The following is a 20,859-nucleotide window of genomic DNA, read 5'->3' on the forward strand; positions in this document are numbered from 1 at the left end:
TAAATTACTTTCATTATCTAGTGGACTTTGTTCTTAGCCATACATCTTACGGACAAAAAAAAAAAAAAAAAAAAAAAAAAAAAAAAAAACAGTTTGCAAGATGGCACCTTGATGACAGTCACATGGAATACCTGGTGGGGACTTGTGGGCTCAGCTCCTTCTTTTTTTTTTTTTTTTTTGCTTCAGTCTAAGCAGCATTCACCTTTATGGGTTTGTAACTGGGGTTACAGGAAAGATTTTACTTGAATGCAATTTTTTTTTCTACTACTAAAAGAAGCTTAAAACAATTAGGCTTGTTTGTTATTACATATACCAAATTTTAAACTCTAGATTGATGATCATGATGGTTTTAAATTTCCTCTATTTGTTGTCTGATTGACATAGCTACCATAGCACTATTTTTAAACATTTTACTTTATTTGCTGCAATCTTTTTTTTTTTTTTTTTGTACCAGTGATTGAACTCAGGGGTGTTTAACCACTGAGCCATATCCTCAACCCTATTTGCTACAAGTTTACTTTTTTCTATACCAAGAAAAAAATACCCAACCACATATTGAAGTGTTTGGGTCTCCTCACCCTGACCCCAGAACTCATGGGAAGTGTCAGTCTCTTTGATTCTTCCAGGGAAAAGCAAACCAATGAAAACTGTTTTTGTCTTATAATATTGCTAGGAACCTTTCAAGGATTTCAGAAAAAGAAGCATTTCTGCCAGTAGAGACTTTGCTTCTATCACTCTGTAGGTGTAAGCACAGGCATTGTGTGCTGAGCACAGAGCCATGTGTTGGATAAAATACATCCTTGATCCATTGCCTGGTTCTCTTCCTTGTTCATGCAGATGCATTCCCACAACCTCATGTCCAAGGTCACTGAGGGAAGAATTGGTATCCAACCAGGATCTGAGACTACTTTTGCCCTCTCCCCCTTTATTACAACCGTAAGGACAGGTGCTTGTAGTTCAGAGGCTGCTTTGGGACATTTTAATTACTACAGAGGCAGGTGAGCAGGGCTGAGCTGTTTGCTACTTGTAGCTTATGGGCAGCATGTCAGGAGCCAAGCAGTCTGGCTGCCAGCAGTTCCCTTCTCAAGGCATTGCTCCTGGCCAGAGATCTTGTATAAATCAACCACTCCCTTATTCTTTTATTTATTTTTTATGGATAATAAATCACCCTGTAATTGTGAGACTTCCTCCCTCATTTCTTCTGTTCCTCCTTCATGTTTAACCTTTTAATGTATCACACATGGTTAATCATTCCTTCGATGTGGCCTCTGAGGTAAAAATTCTCTTGGACATTTGTTACCTCTGATCATCCTACACGTCCTTTCTAGGAAACTGTAACTAGGTGAAGAGAGTGCCAAGGGTATCAAGGGCCCTTAGTCACACTGTGACTGTCCTCTGCTGTTTCCTGAAGATAAAAGAGCCATGGGTGACCACGATCCTCTAGTATTAACTGATACGTACCTTAACTCATGTAGAAACAGTACAGAACATTTTGCCTACCACTTGAATAAACATAGTAAGTAAATGTTGGGTTGAACTTCAGCAAAGAATGACATTTCTGCTCATTCTGAACATGTCAGCCTTCAAATCTTCCTATTTGGTATGGCCTGACATAAATGTTTTCCACATTGAAGAATGCCAACATCATCAAATGTAGTGTCTTGTACATTCCGTTCTGGGTTAGAACACCTGGCTTTTTGGCCTAACAATCTTCATCATTTTATCAGATTTGTTTAATCCCTTCTTTCAAGACTGTAAAACAGGAGAAAATTAGTTTATATTGCCCTCTAGTGATTAATGATGGCAAACCATCATTAGAGGATGTATAGTATTGTTTCATTCTGCATCTGAAGACCATGCATATTTGTGTTCGAGATATAAGATGTATCTGGGTCTCTCTTCTAAAACTCAAGTGTATTTATCCAAATACCTACTGTGTGATTCCATCTGGGGGTCTTTGTGACTCATCTCAAGCTTGAGTGACTCCAGCAAACTTCTCTGCAGAGAGTACTCCTTTCTTCTCTTGTTGTGGCTCAAGACAAAATCCCCAAAGTCATCCTCCACTCCTCCCAGTCTCACACATTCTCCAATTTGTGCTGGTGTCCCTATTTATAAAATAAACGTTTCAGAATTGAATCCTTGTCAGACAGCACCAGTTCTTTCCTGCTGAGTAGAGAAGCTGTTCTTTCTTGCCTGAATTCTAGCCACAGCCTTTTTTTCTGTTCTCCCTGCTTCCAGACATATGCATTGTGAGTCTATTTCCCCTATGTACTGCATTGAGATCTATTTAAAACACACATGCAATAATGTGCCCTTTCTCTTCAAGTCCTCCTAAAGACTTTTCCTTAGGAAAGGGCCCATGTCCTTGCAATGGCTTTCCAGCCCACAGGATCTGTCCTGGCCTTTTCTCTGAACTCACCTCCTGAAACTCTCCCCCTGGCTCTCTGGTGCACTGTAAATGTTTAACAACTGGGTCCCCTGGTGAGAACACACTATGATTTGTAGTGTTTGCCAATTTCCGAGGTGTAAATACTTCAATAATAGCCAATTTCAAGCTACTGATATGTTGTCAACTTGCACACAGATTTCTTTAAACATTTAATTGCCTGCTCCTGTGAGTCAGGCAAGTAGCCCCTAGCATATGACCAATGTCCATGCCAATAACTAGCATCATCCTCACTGCTCCCCTGGCTCCTCCTGGAACACAGCTGGTGGTTTTCTTTTCAGTGTCTTTGCATTGGATGGTCTACTGCTTGAAATACTTTTTCTTTTTTTCTTTTCTGATAATTCTGTAGCTTATTCCTCTTCTTTCTTCCAGTCACTTTATCAGAGACATTTCTTGCTAGTGTATTTAAAGTTACATTTCCTAATCTAACTTCCTGCCATATTTTTCTTTGATATTCAACATAATTTATTTAATACATTTATTTATTGTTATGGGCTGATTGTGTCTTCACATCCTGACCTCATATGTTGGAAATCCTAATTCACAGTACCTCATAATGTGACTGTATTTGGAGACAGAATTTTTAAAGAGTGAATTAAGTTAAAATTAAGTTGATCACAAAGGTAGGCCCTAATCCAGTATGACTTATGTTCTCCTAAGAAGAAAAAAGAATTGACCCAACAACTACATTTTCAGAATTTGTCTTAAGAAAAAAATAACTAAAATATATAAAAAGTTGCATGTGCAAATACATTCATTATAGTATTATGTACAATAAAAGTTGGAAATAAAGCCAGTGTGAATGTCCAAAATATGAAGGAAATGGTTAAATTGACTTATAATGCTTATAGCATATTTTTATGGTGCAGTTTAAAAACAAAGTTTTTGGAAAACTTTATTGGGATAAAAGTGCATGTTAAAAGAATAGAAATGTCAAGCACAATATCAAAGAGGTATATAAAAGTAGAAAAAAACTTTGAAATGAGAAAATTAGGTTATATAAATTAGTTGATATTGGTAAAAATACAGGCAAAATGGATACTTTCATGTATTTCTGACAGAAGTAAATAATTGTAAAGTTACTCTGGACATACTTTTAGAAAAATAAACAAAATAAGAAAAGTGAAAAGCAAAAAGAAGAAATCAGGATATAGAGGGATCACTTCGTGAGGACAAAGGAGGAAAGATACCATCTGCAAACCAAGTGGAGTGGCATCATAGAAACAAATCCTACCCCCACCTTGATCTTGGATCTGGGACAACGAAAGAATAAATTTCTCCTGTCAAAGCTACTCAGCATGCGGTACTTTTTCATGGTAGGAACAAACTAAAGGAAAGATCTATGCTTCTCTTTCCCCTACTGAAGATTAGCTACATGAGCCCAAGGGCTTAGTTGATTCAGAATAGTGCTGTGTCCCCAGTACCTAGAATTGATTGACATAGTCACATACTATCCATCAATATTGGTTGAATAAATAATTCGACTGCAACATAAAAGCTAAATATTCCCTATAATACCCACAACCACCACTTGTAGTGTTATTAAAAAGTTACTTATGTTTGTAATTACTATCAAACTGAGACCATAATATATGTCATGATTTTTTTATACTATGTGAAATATCATGTGAAAACTGAGAAAAAAAACCCCACATATTTACAATCCCTCTTTAGTGCCATCTCAAAAAAAAAAAAAAAAAAAAAAATCACCAGAGATGAAGTTACAGGGTCAAAGACTTTTAACAAACTTAAACCTTTAAAAAATAATGCTTCTTTTTCTGTTGCTAAAAGTAATATCTGACCACACCATTAAAAACTTTATAAAGTATAGACAGGTAAAATACAAAGATGATGTGAAATGAAAACTAACTAAAATATCATTAAGCAGGGTTATTATGGGTCAAGAATCATGAACTTTTTTCTAAAACTGGGGAAAGTAGTTGTCACATGGTTTCTTAAAGGATAGAAGCAGCCAACTATTTCCCTAACTGATTTAAGGTAATTTATGCAGTACTGGTACTGCTATTAAAGAAAAAAAGTTTTGTATTGATATATTAGGATACATTATCCTTACATCATTCTTTGACAACTGGAGAGGGCTTATATTTTTTCTTATGCTTTTATTTAGCATTTTTGAGCTGTTTATGCTACAGGGATCACATCCCACTTGCTGCATGTGTTCAGTCTCCCTAGGAAACTAAAGAGGAAGAGACTGAGAAAGGGAAATTCCTTGTATTCCTTAAATGGGGTGCAACCTTGCACCTGTGAGCTGGGAAACCCTGATTCTTGCTAGTGAACGAATGTGTTTCCTCTCTGAGCAAGTCTAGCTTTTGAGCAGAACAGACATGCAGATGGTGAAGGAGTGCTGTGACATTATAGGAGGGCCAGAGGAGCAGACTCTAGGCCCAGTAAGCCTCCTGAGCAGTCCTGCAGAGCTGGGGGATGTGAGGTGGGGTGGTTATTTGCTATAGAGCCACAGACTCCATATGGTCAGGAAGATGGGGAGTCCTGCCAGGATTGTGGAGATGAAAAGCTCATTGGTCTGTTTGTCCTCCAAAGCACAACACTGGAGTGGAGACAGAAGGACACTGAGCCTGGACCTTGTCACTGCAGCTGCTGTGCAGTGTTCATGAAGCCATGAAGCTTCTGACAAGATCCTGACTCCAGGACCCCAAAGGAAGGAGGCAATGTGGACAGCCCCATCCTCAGTTTTGCCTTGCTCATTGCATAAAAGTGCATCAGATTGGAGGAACCTGATTTCCACTCGGAAATCACATTGAAAGAGAGATCTAGAAGTATAGGGCTTGACCATTCCAGCCTCTTCAGTAAGGAAAGGTGTTGCTATGCTCAGCAGGTTTGTGCCGCTCTGAAATCAAGATGCTGAAACCTAACATCCAGTGTGAGGGTACTAGGAGGGGGTCCTTTGGGAGGCAATTGGATCATGAAGGTGGAGCTCTCATGAATGGGCTTGGTGCTCTTATAAGAGGACCCTAGAGACATCCCCTAGCTCCTTCCACCATGTGAGGATATAGTAAGAAGATGAACAGCTTTAAAACAGAAAATGGGTCCTTATCAGATGCTGAATCCGCTGTTATCTTGATCTTGGATTTCCCAGACTCTAGAATTATGGCACATTTTTGTTGTTTCTAGGCTACTCAGTCTGTGTTTTTTTGTTCATTTTTTAATAATAGCCCAAATAGACTAATGCAGGCATGCTGGAGGACTTGGGGGATGGGCTCTGGAATAGGGCCAAGGTCCGAGGCAAAGACACCAATTGACTCTTAGTGGACATCCCATCCATCCAGCACAGAGGAATTCTTCTGATGAAGAATGTCTAATGTTGCCAGATTATAATAACCTCCAGTTTGTGTTCACCATCTGAGGCTAGGCTGACCCCTAAATTCCTGCACCATCTCCTTAGTGTGTATGCATGTACAAAATTAAACTTTCAAAGTTCCTCCAACCCCATCTGTCTATGAGGCAATGATGAATACAGGAGGTGACTTCTATACAGGGTCTACTCAACATCTGTCTGTTCTAGCTTCCCGGTCATGTGGTTTCAGAGTCATCTCTAGCACTTGATTAACTAACAATTGTATAATCCCCTTAGCCAAGAACCTAGAAACCTCTTGGACATTATCCCAAATGTTTATGTGTCCCTTTCTGGTGAGACTCCAGAATAACCTAGAGATGCCTTGATTTTTTTTTTTTTTTTTTTTACAATAACCATCTTGAAAACTAACCTCCCAAACATGAGAAAATAATTTATTAGTTCCAAGAGACTTTCCCTGGAGCATTGTGTCAACTGATCAATGAATTCATACTGCCAGTGCTTTTTTGTGGTGAACCTCTGCAACTCACTAGTGAGTGCTGCTGTCTGAGTAGGGTCCTCCACTTTGGTGCCTATTTCTTGGGTCTCCACTGCAGAAATCAATTGAACTTCCTTGTTGGAAATACAATTTTCCCATTATCAGAGGCTATATTATGTTGACAGGTTACTCTGACCCTGACCCAGGGCAGCTGTGGAAAACCCTGAAGCTCATTTCCTGTTGATCAGGTAAGAGCTAATTTTGGAACTTAAGTCTTTCCATTCACTGTTCAGAGTTGGGAGATAGCCAACACTTAGATAATGCTGTGTTCATTTAGTTCCACTCTAGCTGCTTGGTGATTGCTTGTGGGCATCAAGCACCCTCAGCTATTGCAAAGTGTCTGAGGGACTTTGGAGCAAGGAGGCCCACTGGGACCTGCTGTATGAAAAGTGGGCAGCTGTGAGTCTGCTAAACAACTGTGCATGGCTCACTTGCTCATGTGACCCTAGAGTATTCATCTGTTGCTCTAGGATTCTGAATGCCCTTAGGTTTCATTCCTATTCCCTTTCTCTCTCCATTACAGGCACTATAATAAAATGGTGCTTTTCTTTCTCTCTCTCTCTCTCTCTCTTTATTTCTTTTTAATTTTGGTACTGGGGATTGAACTTGGGGTCACTTAGCCACAGCCCTCTTTTAATTTTTATTTTGAGAGAGGGTCTTGCTGAATTCTTAAGGCCTCACTAAGTTGCTGAGATTGGTCTCGAATATGCGATCCTCCTGCCTTAGCCTCCCTAGTTGCTGGGATTACAGGTGTGCACCACTGAGCCCTGAAAAAATGGTGCCCTTTGACCATTGTTCAGCCTATTGTTTTCCCAACATCCCCCGATCATTGCATCCTTATACAACAATGTTGCCCTTCATGTGCATGGACTACATAGCCTGTGGATCACTAGTCATCTTTCTGGTATATTTTAGCATTGGATGTGATCCCAACACTCATTATATATTATATAGGGGATGGGCTGTATTGTTGTAATAAAGGAGATAGGATTTTTTTCTAGGCTTAGTGCCCAAGATATGAATTCCTTACTTTATACTATGTGATTTTAACCTCAATGTTTAGTGCAAATACAAGCAACTATTCTAACTTGCTTTTCTAGGAGAAATGACTTATGAGATCAAATGAGATGGTAAGACATGAAAGTGATGTTGAGAGTGTATTTTAGGCAGGGCTTCTCTCCCCAACTGGGAAGTTGGACTGACAGGAGAGGCTGGCAGAGTGAATATATCTGCATCAGTATAGGTGCTTACAGAAATGCATACTGTCCTGAGAAAGTCATGCTGACTGTTTAGTGACAAAGTTTAACAACACAACAAACTTTCCTGAACCCTTCCGTGTATGTGTGGCCCTCCATGAGTCTCTTCATCATCAAGGCTCGTGATGGAGGCTTTCTGAATTCCTGTTTACTTGTCCACCAGATACTAGATGTGGGGAAAATACTGAATTGAGGCTGTCCACTAGGTACTTGCAAATCAACTACATCTCTGTACTGTGATTCATGACAATATGGTCAGACCACCTCACTTAGTGCTACCATGTTCTTGTATAAGTAGTTTTAACAATTAGTTGTAATAAATTCTATAGGAACAATAGCTTCAACATCCCTGTCATTTTCCTGTATTTCCTGATTTTGATTGGGGTCCTGCTGTGATGAATGAGTCCATGATAACTCTTCTAGGACACTCACTGGGCTCCAAGGGACAGCTGAGAAATTACTTATTGTAAAGGTTAACTGATTTAAACATTTAAAGCTATTAAAATAGTGTCTTATATATGGTAATGGCTCAATGGATATCATCACTCACCATCATCACTACCATCATAATAACTATTACCATCATGATTGCCACTATCATATCATCACCATCATAATTTTCATCACCATAATCACCACCATCATCATTACCACCCACCATTATTATCACTATCACCAAAACCATCTCCATTGCCAAAACCATATCCATCCCCATCACCATCATGACTATTACTATCATCACCATCATCATCATCATAACTACAATCATCACCATCACCATTGTAGATATATTTTATTTATTAGTTGTTCAAAACATTACATAGTTCTTGACATATCATATTTCATACATTTGATTCAAGTTGGTTATGAACTCCCATTTTTACCCCGTATACAGATTGCAGAATCACATCGGTTACACATCCACATTTTTACATACTGTCATACTAGTGTCTGTTGTATTCTGCTGCCCTTCCTATCCTCTACTATCCCCCCTCCCCTCCCCTCCCCTCCCATCTTCTCTCTCTACCCCATCTACTGTAATTCATTTCTCTCTCTTGTTTTTTTTCCCTTTCCCCTCACTTCCTCTTATGTGTAATTTTGTATAACAATGAGGGTCTCCTTCCATTTCCATGCAATTTCCCTTCTCTCTCCCTTTCCCTCCCACCACTCGCCCTGTTTAATGGTAATCTTCTTCTCATGCTCTTCCTCCCTGCTCTGTTCTGAGTTGCCCTCCTTATATCAAAGAAGACATTTGGCATTTATTTTTTAGGGATTGGCTAGCTTCACTTAGCATAATCTGCTCTAATGCCATCCATTTCCCTGCAAATGCCATGATTTTGTCATTTTTTAGTGCAGAGTAATACTCCATTGTGTATAAATGCCACATTTTTTTTTATCCATTCATCTATTGAAGGGCATCTAGGATGGTTCCACAGTCTAGCTATTGTGAATTGTGCTGCTATGAACATCGATGTAGCTGTATCCCTATAGTACGCTTTCTTAAAGTCTTTGGGGAATAATTCAAGAAGGGGAATAGCTGGGTCAAATGGTGGTTCCATTCCCAGATTCCCAGGAATCTCCATACTGCTTTCAAAATGGGCTATACCAATTTGCAGTCCCACCAGCAATGTACAAGTGTATAGTTTTTTGTTTTTTTTTTTTTTTTTGTTTTTTTTTTTTATTGGTTGTTCAAAACATTGCAAAGCTCATGATATATCATCTTTCATACATTTGACTCAATTTGGTAATGAACTCCCATTTTTACCCCAAACACAAATTGCAGAATCACATCGGTTACACACTCACATTTTTACATAATGGCATATTAGTGACTGTTGTATTCTGCTACTTTTCCTATCCCCTATATCCACCCTCCCCTCCCCTCCCATCTTCGCTCTCTACCTCATCTAATGTTGTTCAATTCTCTCCCTTGTTCCCTCCCCTTTCCCCTCACAACCTCTTATATGTAATTTTGTGTAACATTGAGGGTCTCCTACCATTTCCATATGCTTTCCCTTCTCTCTCCCTTTCTCTCCCCCCACTCGTCTTTGTTTAATGTTAATCTTTTCCTCATGCTCTTCCTCCCTGTTCTGTTCTTAGTTGCTCTCTTTATATCAAAGAAGACATTTGGCATTTGTTTTTTAAGGATTGGCTAGCTTCGCTTAGCATAATCTGCTCTAATGCCATCCATTTCCCTGTAAATTCTATGATTTTGTCATTTTTTAGTGCTGCATAATACTCCATTGTGTATAAATGCCGCATTTTTTTATCCATTCATCTATTGAAGGGCATCTAGGTTGGTTCCACAGTCTAGCTATTGTGAATTGTGCTGCTATGAACATCGATGTAGCAGTGTCCCTGTAGCATGCTCTTTTTAGGTCTTTAGGGAATAGACCGAGAAGGGGAATAGCTGGGTCAAATGGTGGCTCCATTCCCAGCTTTCCAAGAAATCTCCATACTGCTTTCCAAATTGGCTGCACCAATTTGCAGTCCCACCAGCAGTGTACAAGTGTACCCTTTTCCCCACATCCTCGCCAGCACTTGTTGTTGTTTGACTTCATAATGGCTGCCAATCTTACTGGAGTGAGATGGTATCTTAGGGTGGTTTTGATTTGCATTTCTCTGACTGCTAGAGATGGTGAGCATTTTTTCATGTACTTGTTGATTGATTGTATGTCCTCCTCTGTGAAGTGTCTGTTCAGGTCCTTGGCCCATTTGTTGATTGGGTTATTTGTTATCTTATTGTTTAATTTTTTGAGTTCTTTGTATATTCTGGATATTAGGGCTCTATCTGAAGTGAGGGGTAAAAATTTGTTCCCAGGATGTAGGCTCTCTATTTACCTCTCTTATTGTTTCTCTTGCTGAGAAAAAAACTTTTTAGTTTAAGTAAGTCCCATTTGTTTATTCTTGTTATTAACTCTTGGGCTATGGGCATCCTCTTAAGGAATTTGGAGCCCGACCCCACAGTATGTAGATCGTAGCCAACTTTTTCTTCTATCAGACGCAGTGTCTCTGATTTGATATCTATCTCCTTGATCCATTTTGAGTTAACTTTTGTGCATGGCGAGAGAAAGGGATTCAGTTTCATTTTATTGCATAGGGATTTCCAATTTTCCCAGCACCATTTGTTGAAGATGCTACCCTTCCTCCATTGCATGTTTTTGGACCCTTTATCAAATATAAGAAAGTTGTAATTTTGTGGATTGGTTTCTGTGTCCTCTATTCTGTACCATTGGTCCACCTGCCTGTTTTGGTACCATTACCATGCTGTTTTTGTTACTATTGCTTTGTAGTACAGTTTGAACTCTGGTATCGCTATACCTCCAAATTCACACTTCCTGCTTAGAATTGCTTTTGCTATTCTGGGTCTTTTGTTTTTCCATATGAATTTCATGATTGCTTTATCTATTTCTACAAGAAATGCCATTGGGATTTTGATTGGCATTGCATTAAACCTATAGAGAACTTTGGGTAATATCGCCATTTTGATGATGTTAGTTCTGCCTATCCATGAACAGGGTACATTTTTCCATCTTCTAAGATCTTCTTCTATCTCTCTCTTTAGGGTTCTGTAGTTTTCATTATATAAATCTTTCACCTCTTTTGTTAGGTTGATTCCCAAGTATCTTATTTTCTTTGAGGATATTGTGAATGGAGTGGTTTTCCTCATTTCCATTTCAGAAGTTTTGTTGCTGATATACAGGAATACCTTTGATTTATGTGTGTTGATTTTATATTCTGCCACTTTGCTGAATTCATTTATTAACTCTAGCAGTTTCTTTGTAGACCCGTTGGGGTCTGTTAAATATATTATCATGTCATCCGCAAATAGCGATAATTTAAGTTCTTCTTTTCCTATTTTTATGCCTTTAATTTCTTTTGTCTGTCTAATTTCTCTGGCTAGTATTTCAAGAACTAAATTGAATAGAAGTGGTGATAGAGGGCATCCCTGTCTTGTTCAAGATTTTAGAGGGAATGCCTTCAGTTTTTCTCCATATAGGATGATGCTAGCCTGAGGTTTAGCATATATAGCTTTTACAATGTTGAGGTAAGTTCCTGCTATCCCTAATTTTTCTAGTGTTTTGAACATAAAGGGATGCTGTACTTTGTCGAATGCTTTTTCTGCATCTATCAAGATGATCATATGGTTCTTGTCTTTAAGTCTATTGATGTGGTGAATAGCATTTATTGATTTCCATATATTGAACCAGCCTTGCATCCCAGGGATGAATCCTACTTGATCATGGTGCACAATTTTTTTGATATGCTTTTGTATTCGATTCACCAGGATTTTATTGAGAATTTTTGCATCCAAGTTCATTAGAGATATTGGTATGTAGTTTTCTTTCTTTGAAGTGTCTTTGTCTGGTTTTGGGATCAGGGTGACGTTGGCCTCATAGAATGAATTTGGAAGAGCTCCTTCTTTTTCTATTTCTTGAAATAGCTTGAAAAGTATTGGTATTAATTCTTCTTTGAAGGTTTTGTAGAACTCCGCTGTATACCCATCCGATCCAGGGCTTTTTTTGGTTGGTAGTCTTTTGATGGCTTCTTCTATTTATTCCTTTGTTATTGGTCTGTTTAAATTGTGTGTGTCTTCCTGACTCAATCTGGGCAGATCGTATGACTTAAGAAATTTATCGATATCTTCACTATCTTGTATTTTATTGGAATATAGGGTTTCAAAATACTTTCTAATTATCTTCTGTATTTCTGTATTGTCTGTTGTGATATTGCCTTTTTCATCCCATATGTTAGTAATTTGAGTTCTCTCTCTTCTTCTCTTCATTAGCATGGCTAAGGGCCTGTCGATCTTATTTATTTTTTCAAAGAACCAACTTTTAGTTTTATCAATGGTTTTTTTTTTTTGTTTGTTTCAATTTTGTTGATTTCTGCTCTAATTTTAATTATTTTTGTCTTCTACTACATTTGCTGTTGTTTTGCTCTTCCTTTTCTAGGTTTTTGAGGTGTAGTGTGAGTTCATTTATTTGTTGGTTTTTTCTTTTTTTGAGGAAAGAACTCCAAGAAATGAATTTCCCTCTTAAAACTGCTTTCATTGTGTCCCATAGATTCCGGTATGTTGTGTCTGTATTGTCATTTGTCTCTAAGAATTTTTTTATTTCCTCCTTTATGTCTTCTGTAACCCATTGATCATTCAGTAGCATATTGTTCATTTTCCATGTGATGTAGGATTTTTCCTTCCTTCTTTTATCATTGATTTCCAGTTTCATTCCATTATGATCAGATATGGTGCATGATATTATCTCCACACCTTTATATTTACTGAGAGTCGCCCTATGGCATAATATATGGTTTATCTTTGAGTAGGATCCATGTGCTGCTGAGAAGAATGTGTATCCACTTGATGATGGTTGATATATTCTATATATGTCGGTTAAGTCTAGGTTATTGATTGCGTTATTGAGTTTTATAGTTTCTTTGTTCCGCTTTTGTCTAGAGGATCTGTCCAATGGCGAGAGTGGAGTGTTGAAGGCCCCCATAATTATTGTGTTGTGGTCTATTTGACTCTTGAACTTGAGGAGAGTTTGTTTTATGAACGTTGCAGCACCATTGTTTGGTGCATACAAATTGATAATTGTTATGTCTTGATGGTGGATGGTTCCTTTTAACAGTATATAGTGTCCTTCTTTATCCCTTTTGATTAACTTGGTTTGAAGTTGATTTTATTCGATATGAGTATGGCCACTCCTGCTTGCTTCCGAGGGCCATGTGAGTGGTATGATTTTTCCCAACCTTTCACCTTCAGCCTGTGTATGTCTTTTCCTATCATATGAGTCTCCTGAAGGCAGCATATTGTTGGATTTGTTTTTTTAATCCAGGTTACTAGCCTATGTCTCTTGATTGGTGAATTTAAGCCATTAACATTTAAGGTTACAATTGAAATATGGTTTGTACTTCCAGTCATGTTTATTTATTTATTTATTTTAGTTTGGCTAGTTTTTCCTCTTTGGTTATTTTTCTCCCCCTTTACTGAGATACCTCCCACTGTTAGTTTTGGGCACTATTTTTCAATCCCTCTTCTTGTAGTATTTTGCTCAAAATGCTTTGCTGTGCTGGTTTTCTGGCTGCGAATTTTTTTAGCTTTTGTTTATCGTGAAAGATTTTAATTTCATTGTCAAATCTGAAGCTTAATTTTTCTGGATACAGTATTCTTGGTTGGAATCCATTATTTTTCAGCGTTTGAAATACATTGTTCCAGGATCTTCTCGCTTTCAAAGTCTGTGATGAAAAATCAGTCCTAAACCTAATTGTTTTACCCCTGAATGTAATCTGCCTCCTTTTTCTCGTAGCTTTTAATATTCTCTCTTTGTTCTGTATGTTGGCTATCTTCATAATTATATGTCTTGGAGTTGGTCTATTACGGTTTTGAATGTTTGGGGTCCTGTAGGCTTCCAGGATTTGGCAATCCATTCCATCTTTCATCTCTGGGAAGTTTTCTAGAATTATTTCATTTAATATGTTGTCCATTCCTTTGGTTTGAATCTCTATGCCTTCTTCTATCCCGATGACTCTCAAATTTGGTTTTTTTATGACATCCCATATCTCTTGAATAGATTGCTCGTGGGATTTAAGCATCTTTTCTGTGTTGACTATATTCTTTTCAAGTTGATAAACTTTGTCTTCATTATCTGATGTTCTGACTTCTACTTGATATAGTCTATTTGTAATATTCTCATTTGAGTTTTTAATTTGGTTTATAGTTTCCTGCATTTCTAGGATTACTGTTTGATTTTTTTAAAGATCTCTATCTCCTGGTAAAGCTCATTCTTTGCCATTTGAATTTGTTTGTTTAATTCATTTTCAAAATATACTTTTATTGCTTGGACTTGCTGCCTCATGTCTTCTCTAATATTCCTTTCCATCTGAGTTAGGTATGCCTTGATTTCTTTCCCTATCCCTGTTTCTGATGCTTCTAGGTCCTCCTGTAGAATTAAGTTGTCCTGCATTGTTTGTACTCCTTTTTTCCCTTGTTTTTTCATGATGTTCACGTTACTTTCCAGCTCTATTTGATTGCTGTGTGTTTCTGCTCTCTTATATAGATTTGTTTTGGTTTTGTATATCTCTGTTGTCTCTCCTTTGTGTTGGTAGACTATGCCTGCTAAAGTGGAATCCACTGGGAAGGAATTCCAATGGCCGAGCTCCAGTGATGTCACCTCTCTGCTATGGCTGGCCCCAGGCTCCTTGCCGGGGTGTCTGAATGGGGGAGTGGGACTGGACTGTCTCTGGTTGGTTTCAGCTCCCGGTTGCTGGCAGGCGTGCGGTCTCCAGCCACCCAGTCGCAGGGGCAGCGGGTGGGCTGTCGCCAGTGGGAGTGCGGTCTCCAGCCGCCCAGTCGCTAGGGCCTGGCCTCTAGTTCCCTGGTTTCTCCTGCTAGTCCTGGTTTCTCCTGCTAGACCAGATTTCCCCTGAGTGATGCCTCTCGGCAGTCAAACTGTACTCTGGGCCTGCCGTTTGCTGGGTGTGGAGGGTGTCTATTGGGAACCCCAGCACTCTATTGTTTTGATTTTTTCCACTTGCCCCTCCCCCAGCGCTGGCTAGACAGGTTTCGTTTTCGCCACTAATGGGAGGGGGAGTTGAAGGTCAGGTGTCTCTAGTTTTCCCCGAGTCTTTATGCAGGCTTGCTCTGATAATCCCACCCCCAGAAAGCCTAGGAGAGATTTTATGCGAATTCACCGCTGTATGGGAGCTGAGCTGAGTAACACACACCTGTTTTATTGTTACAATCTGTCAGAGAGTGGCAGTGGTTACTTCAGCTCTCCAACATGGTGGCTGCTGGTTTCCTTGGTGGAGTTTCCGTTGTGGGGGATAGACCTGTACCGCTTCCTTCCCCGTCTGAAATCCCGAACTCAGCCCGGGGCTTAGTGGGGGCTCAGCCGGCAGGATTCCACAGAATCTGAAGCAACGTTTCTCCCTGCTTGCTGGTCGCTTCTTGGTGGTGCCCCGCCGTCTGTAGCCGCGTGGCGGGCCGCACGGATCAGTCAGCCCGGATCTCCAATTTGTACATTTTAAAATGTATATGCTCTACTTCAACAAAAAGTCTTTATAAAGGAAAACTGCTAAGAAGCTACTTGTAAAATATTTGTCCAACAAAATAATAGAGACCTCCTACAGCTCAATAAGATAGACATCTCAATAAAAAATCGAGCAAAATAATTGAACACACTTCAGAAAAGAGGAAATCATATATTTGATTTATTCGAAAAGGTGCTCAACCTTATTAATCTTCAGAGGAATGCAGATTAAAATGATTGATCTCTTTATACCAAAATTGGCTAACATGAAGAATCTGAGAAAACAGTACCTAGTGAGGATGTGGAGCAATGGGAACACTACTGCACTTGGGCTAGGAATAAAAATTGGCACAACCACCTTGGGGAATGGATTGTCGTTACATAGTAGGTATGGAGGTAATATGCCAGGTGACTTAGTGATTCCTCTGTTTCAGAAATGGGTGCTTATGGGCACCAGAAGATGTTCAGAAGAGTATTTATAATAGCCTTGTTAACTATATCCAAACACTTGAAGTAATTCAAATATCTAACACAAGAATGTGTACATAAACTGTAGCATATTTATACAGCCATGTACTACATAATAGAATGAACTTTTCTGCAGAAAAATTCATATATGATATACATACATGTGAATATGTATATATATAAATATAAATGTATACATATTCACATTTTTCATAAAATTTCAGAGGTGTTTCTTAACTCTCTGAAGTTCATCCCAGATGTCCAGGTACAAGCCCCTCTTCTAAAAGTACCCTAATTTGTCAATCAAAGAAGATGCATAAAAGGTATTATGTATATATTTAATGATATCAGCCTGAGCCCATTTAGGTTTGTTAATGCAACAGTGGAATGCAGCCTCCAGGCCTTCCCATTCTTGCATTTGTCTGTATTGTCTTCATATTTGTTTAAATTAAAAGTAATACATTTTTAACAGCACTGTTGAGGTATAATTTGCATATCATAACATTTCCCTTCTGTAAGTATAAAATTCATTGATTTTTGACACCTCTATAGAGTTTTGCATCTGTCATCACTATACAAGTTCAGAACATTCCCATCACCTCCCAAAATTTCCTCAAGCCACACTTGCCATCAATCAAATGTGTATTTTCAAATGTAGTGTGTTGATTGCTTCATGTATATCAAATAACTCATCATTAAAAGTAGCATAACACATTGTTGAATAGAAACTTGAAAAACATCAACCAAAATCTTTTGTTAAGTGTATTTTGAGGTTCTGTATACATACTTGATTAAAATCAGCTTATTTGCATCTGTTCTCTATTGGTAGTTTCAAAAAAGGGAACATACTGAACAGTTGATTTCTTCCTTCATATGTTCTTGGTGGGTGAATGTTGTCATGTTGTTCTGGGTGGGTTTTTAGTTTTAAAATTTTTAGTTGGTTTGGGGAAAATTTTCAGTTATGCAAATCGCCCTTTTATATGGCAGTCTGTATAGTACTAATTTCTGAGAGAATAAATCATACAAAATAGAATGAAGAATAGATGTTAGACTATATAGTTAAATTGAAACATAAATATCAAATTGTAAATTATTTTCTTTATTAGGAGTAACTAAAGGAAAGAATGTATTGATCAACTCTGATATTAAATGTCTCAGATTTAGGACAGTATAACAAGTATTTTAAAAGCTTTTCTTGTCTTTGTTCTACCACTTCATATTAAGATGCTGAGTATAATATAGAAGTACATATGGAATATAAATATTATGTGAGTGTATTATACTATTATGTATAATTGGGCTTCCTCAAGTGATGTTTTAACAAACTTTTATTATACATACTATACACTATTATTATTATAGAAATTATTATTTTCTGCTTAAAGGTGATTGTATGCTTGGGAAATGCAGATATATTATGTGTAAAATTAAATATTTTTCTAAAAAAGTATAACATCAGATGTTCATGAATTTTGGAAATAAAAATACATAATGCCTAGCTAGTTCTTAAGAGGTAGGCTACATCTTCTGTTTGTCAAAGTATTTACTCTGAATTATTGGTGGAGCTAACTTATTATTGAGGTTTCTCTGTTGCCAGGTACTTTATTACCAAGGTTGCCATCAGAACCGGGAATGACATTACTCACTATCAGGATTGAGAAAATTGGTCTGAAAGATGCTGGACAGTGCATCGATCCCTATATTACAGTTAGTGTAAAGGGTAAATAACTGGCAAATTGCATTATGTTTTTTCTCATATGGGACAAAGTTTTTGACAGGGGATGGTCTTGTATATGTGACAACTTACTTTAATGCATTCTATAATGATGCAAAATCCTAGAAAAGATCATAACAGAACATAGTTCTGAAAGACTTACAAAAAATATTTCCTACTTACACACTCACTTTTGCTTTTGAGTTTGTATAGATTTTTGCTCTTCAGATTCCATCTAACGTGTGGACTAAACATACACATTGTCCTTAACAGCAGCTACAGCCTTCAGGATGTAGATTAACAATAGTACCCCTCACCTTCCATGGGTGTGTAGTTTTCTACACAAAGCCCCATATCCTGTTTTCCCATCTCTCCTGCTTCAGCCCCTCTTCTTCCTGTGCTACTGAGGTATCTACATAGGTGAGTCCTACAGAGGCAGATGAAAATCAGGGGACAGGGAAGTAGGGTGCGCCCATAACATCCATGCCCTGAATGCAATCCCGTGGGATGATGATGTGATTAAGGAATAAATTATACCATTTTATAGAAATAACTATAGTTAGTACAAATAGCTTATTTTAATCTGTAGTTTTGCACCAAAGGAACAGATCGGTGCTGAAATTAAATGGAGAAACTTTTATCAATTGCAGAAATAAAGTCAGATCCATGGGTTCACTAGTGCTAATTAAAAGAAAAATATGACCACAAAGAAAAACATTTATTTAAAGAACATAATCCACAGCACTAATACTGGTACACTTTTAAATGCCGATGTTACCAGTTATCAAATATATAGTGTACTGGGAAATATTTATATTATTTGATAGGCCATTTGTAAAACTGCATACTCATTCAGAAAGTATACTTAAAACACAAAAATATTTAATGATGTTGTAAATGTTAAATTACCTTTGCATATGTTAAACTGAAATATTTTTATGTAAATATTTTTTAATTATTAAATGTACTAAATTGTTTTTGAGCTTTTTGAGACACATAAATGAATAACACGTAAACACTGAGGAGTTATTAAATGAGTCCATGTTGAATTTGATTAAACTGAATTTTCATACCCGGAAAATTAAAACTATATATAATGTACCATCTGGTTGTTGTAAATTCAGGGTATGTTGTAAACAGTATAACCAGAATTTAGATAATATATATGAAAAATTATTCATTAACAAAAGGGTTTTTGTTGGCTGTTCTCATCCATTTTTGGTTCTTAACAGGGAAATTATGATAAGGTTAGGTTTAAAGGCTTTTCTAAATAAGCCATATACTTGATCAAAGTTAGAAATTGGTGGCAGAGCTCCATTGTGGCAAATTATATACTCCAGATTTTTTTTTTTTTTTTTTTGCATAAAAAATATAGTGGGCTATTCCCTAAAGAAAACATGTTTGTTCTTTTTACCACTTCACTATGAAGATCAAGTTTTGTCCACTTGGCCATGTAAAGGCTTCCTTGTCCCCTTCATGAGGTCTCCTATCCAGTCTATATTCATTTCTCTCCACATACCCCATGAACTTCAACAACTCTCACATACTTGCTCACACCAAATAGGAATCTCTTAGCCTGAGAATCTCCTCTCAGCTCCTTCCATGCCTCTTTAGGAACTGTAACCTTTTCAGTTTCTAGATTTTCCGTCTGTATATGTGAATGCTCATAAGCAGAAACTTATTTGTTTCTCCAGATCTGAATGGCATAGATTTAACTCCTGTGCAAGATACTCCTGTGGCTTCAAGAAAAGAAGATACATATGTTCATTTTAATGTGGACATTGAGCTCCAGAAGCATATTGAAAAATTAACCAAAGGTTTGTAATTATCAGTTACTGACTTCTTAAGGACACAGTACTTATCTGGGTTTGTGTTCATAGTATACTTAACACAAGATCTTACGTCACATAGTTATGAATATTGACTTAAAGAAAGTCAAATCAACATTTTTTTTAAATATGAGAATTAGCAGTTGCATTATCTAGTTGTGTAATAATGTGGTTAAATATTATTTGATAGGGAAGTTTTTCTCATAATACAGAGTTAAGGAAGCAGGGTCCCTAATAATTACCTTAAGTCCTTTTAGGAACCTAATGACTACTTTCTAACAGTTAAAGAATTATTATTTTTTTTCTTTCAATAAGATGCATTGGGTAAAAAGATACTATAACTGGCAGTTAGTTTGTAAGAATATGGAAAGGACAATCTGGGCTTGGTGGTTTCAGGAGGGAGAGAAATGATGTAAGCTAGAATTTTTTTTTAAAGGAACTCTTTTAAATTTCTATTCTATCTAATATAGGTGCTTATTGAAACCATTTCTATAGGTACTGCTGATACTTAAGTAACTTCTGTTTTTCTTGTGGTATTTAATATTTATATTCTTTGGTAGTTTATGATTCTACCTGTGTACATAACTTACATTCTTGCTATACAATTTTGTTGTACTTTGTAGAATTAAATGATATGGAGAAATGTCACTCAGACATGGTAGAAGAGCTTGGAGTGACAGCCACAGTGAGTTATCAACAGTTGTGTCATCAGACTGTTTGACACGTTAATTTGTAAAATCATAGGCTTCTGGTGACACGTAAGAAATGTGTGGTCTCTGGCTTATGTGGTTTGTTTTAATTCCTTAGGTGCAGCTATCTTCTTTGAATTCAAACACTACAAGCCTAAAAAAAGTTTTATCAGCACCAAGTGTTTTGCTTTCATGGAGATGGATGAGATTAAACCTGGGCCAATTGTAATAGAACTGTAAGTGATATACATATAGGATTCTTACTGTTTTAATGGTTACTAATTCATGTTTCTTCTTAGTCCCTCTTATCTAGAATGTAACATTGGAGTAGATCAATCATCAAAGTATTTTAAACAATGATCTTTCTATTGTGGTTACAGATACAAGAAACCCACTGACTTTAAAAGAAATTGCAGTTATTGACCAAGAAACCACTTTATCTTCATCTACATCAAACTTTGCACAAGGAATGATTCTGACATGAGTAATGTGGAATTTCTGTGAATTTTACCACTCAGTAGAAATCATCATAGCTCTGTGTAGCATATTCATCCTTCA

At 37.3% G+C, this 20,859-nt stretch overlaps 1 pseudogene; it reads left to right on the top strand.

Annotated features, from left to right (window-relative positions):
- The first annotated feature begins 17,644 nt into the window (after positions 1-17,644).
- LOC139704191 (axin interactor, dorsalization-associated protein-like) lies at positions 17,645-20,859 on the top strand (annotated as a pseudogene).

This window comes from Marmota flaviventris, unplaced genomic scaffold (genome assembly GCF_047511675.1).
Source record: "Marmota flaviventris isolate mMarFla1 unplaced genomic scaffold, mMarFla1.hap1 Scaffold_44, whole genome shotgun sequence".
NCBI lineage: Eukaryota > Metazoa > Chordata > Mammalia > Rodentia > Sciuridae > Marmota > Marmota flaviventris.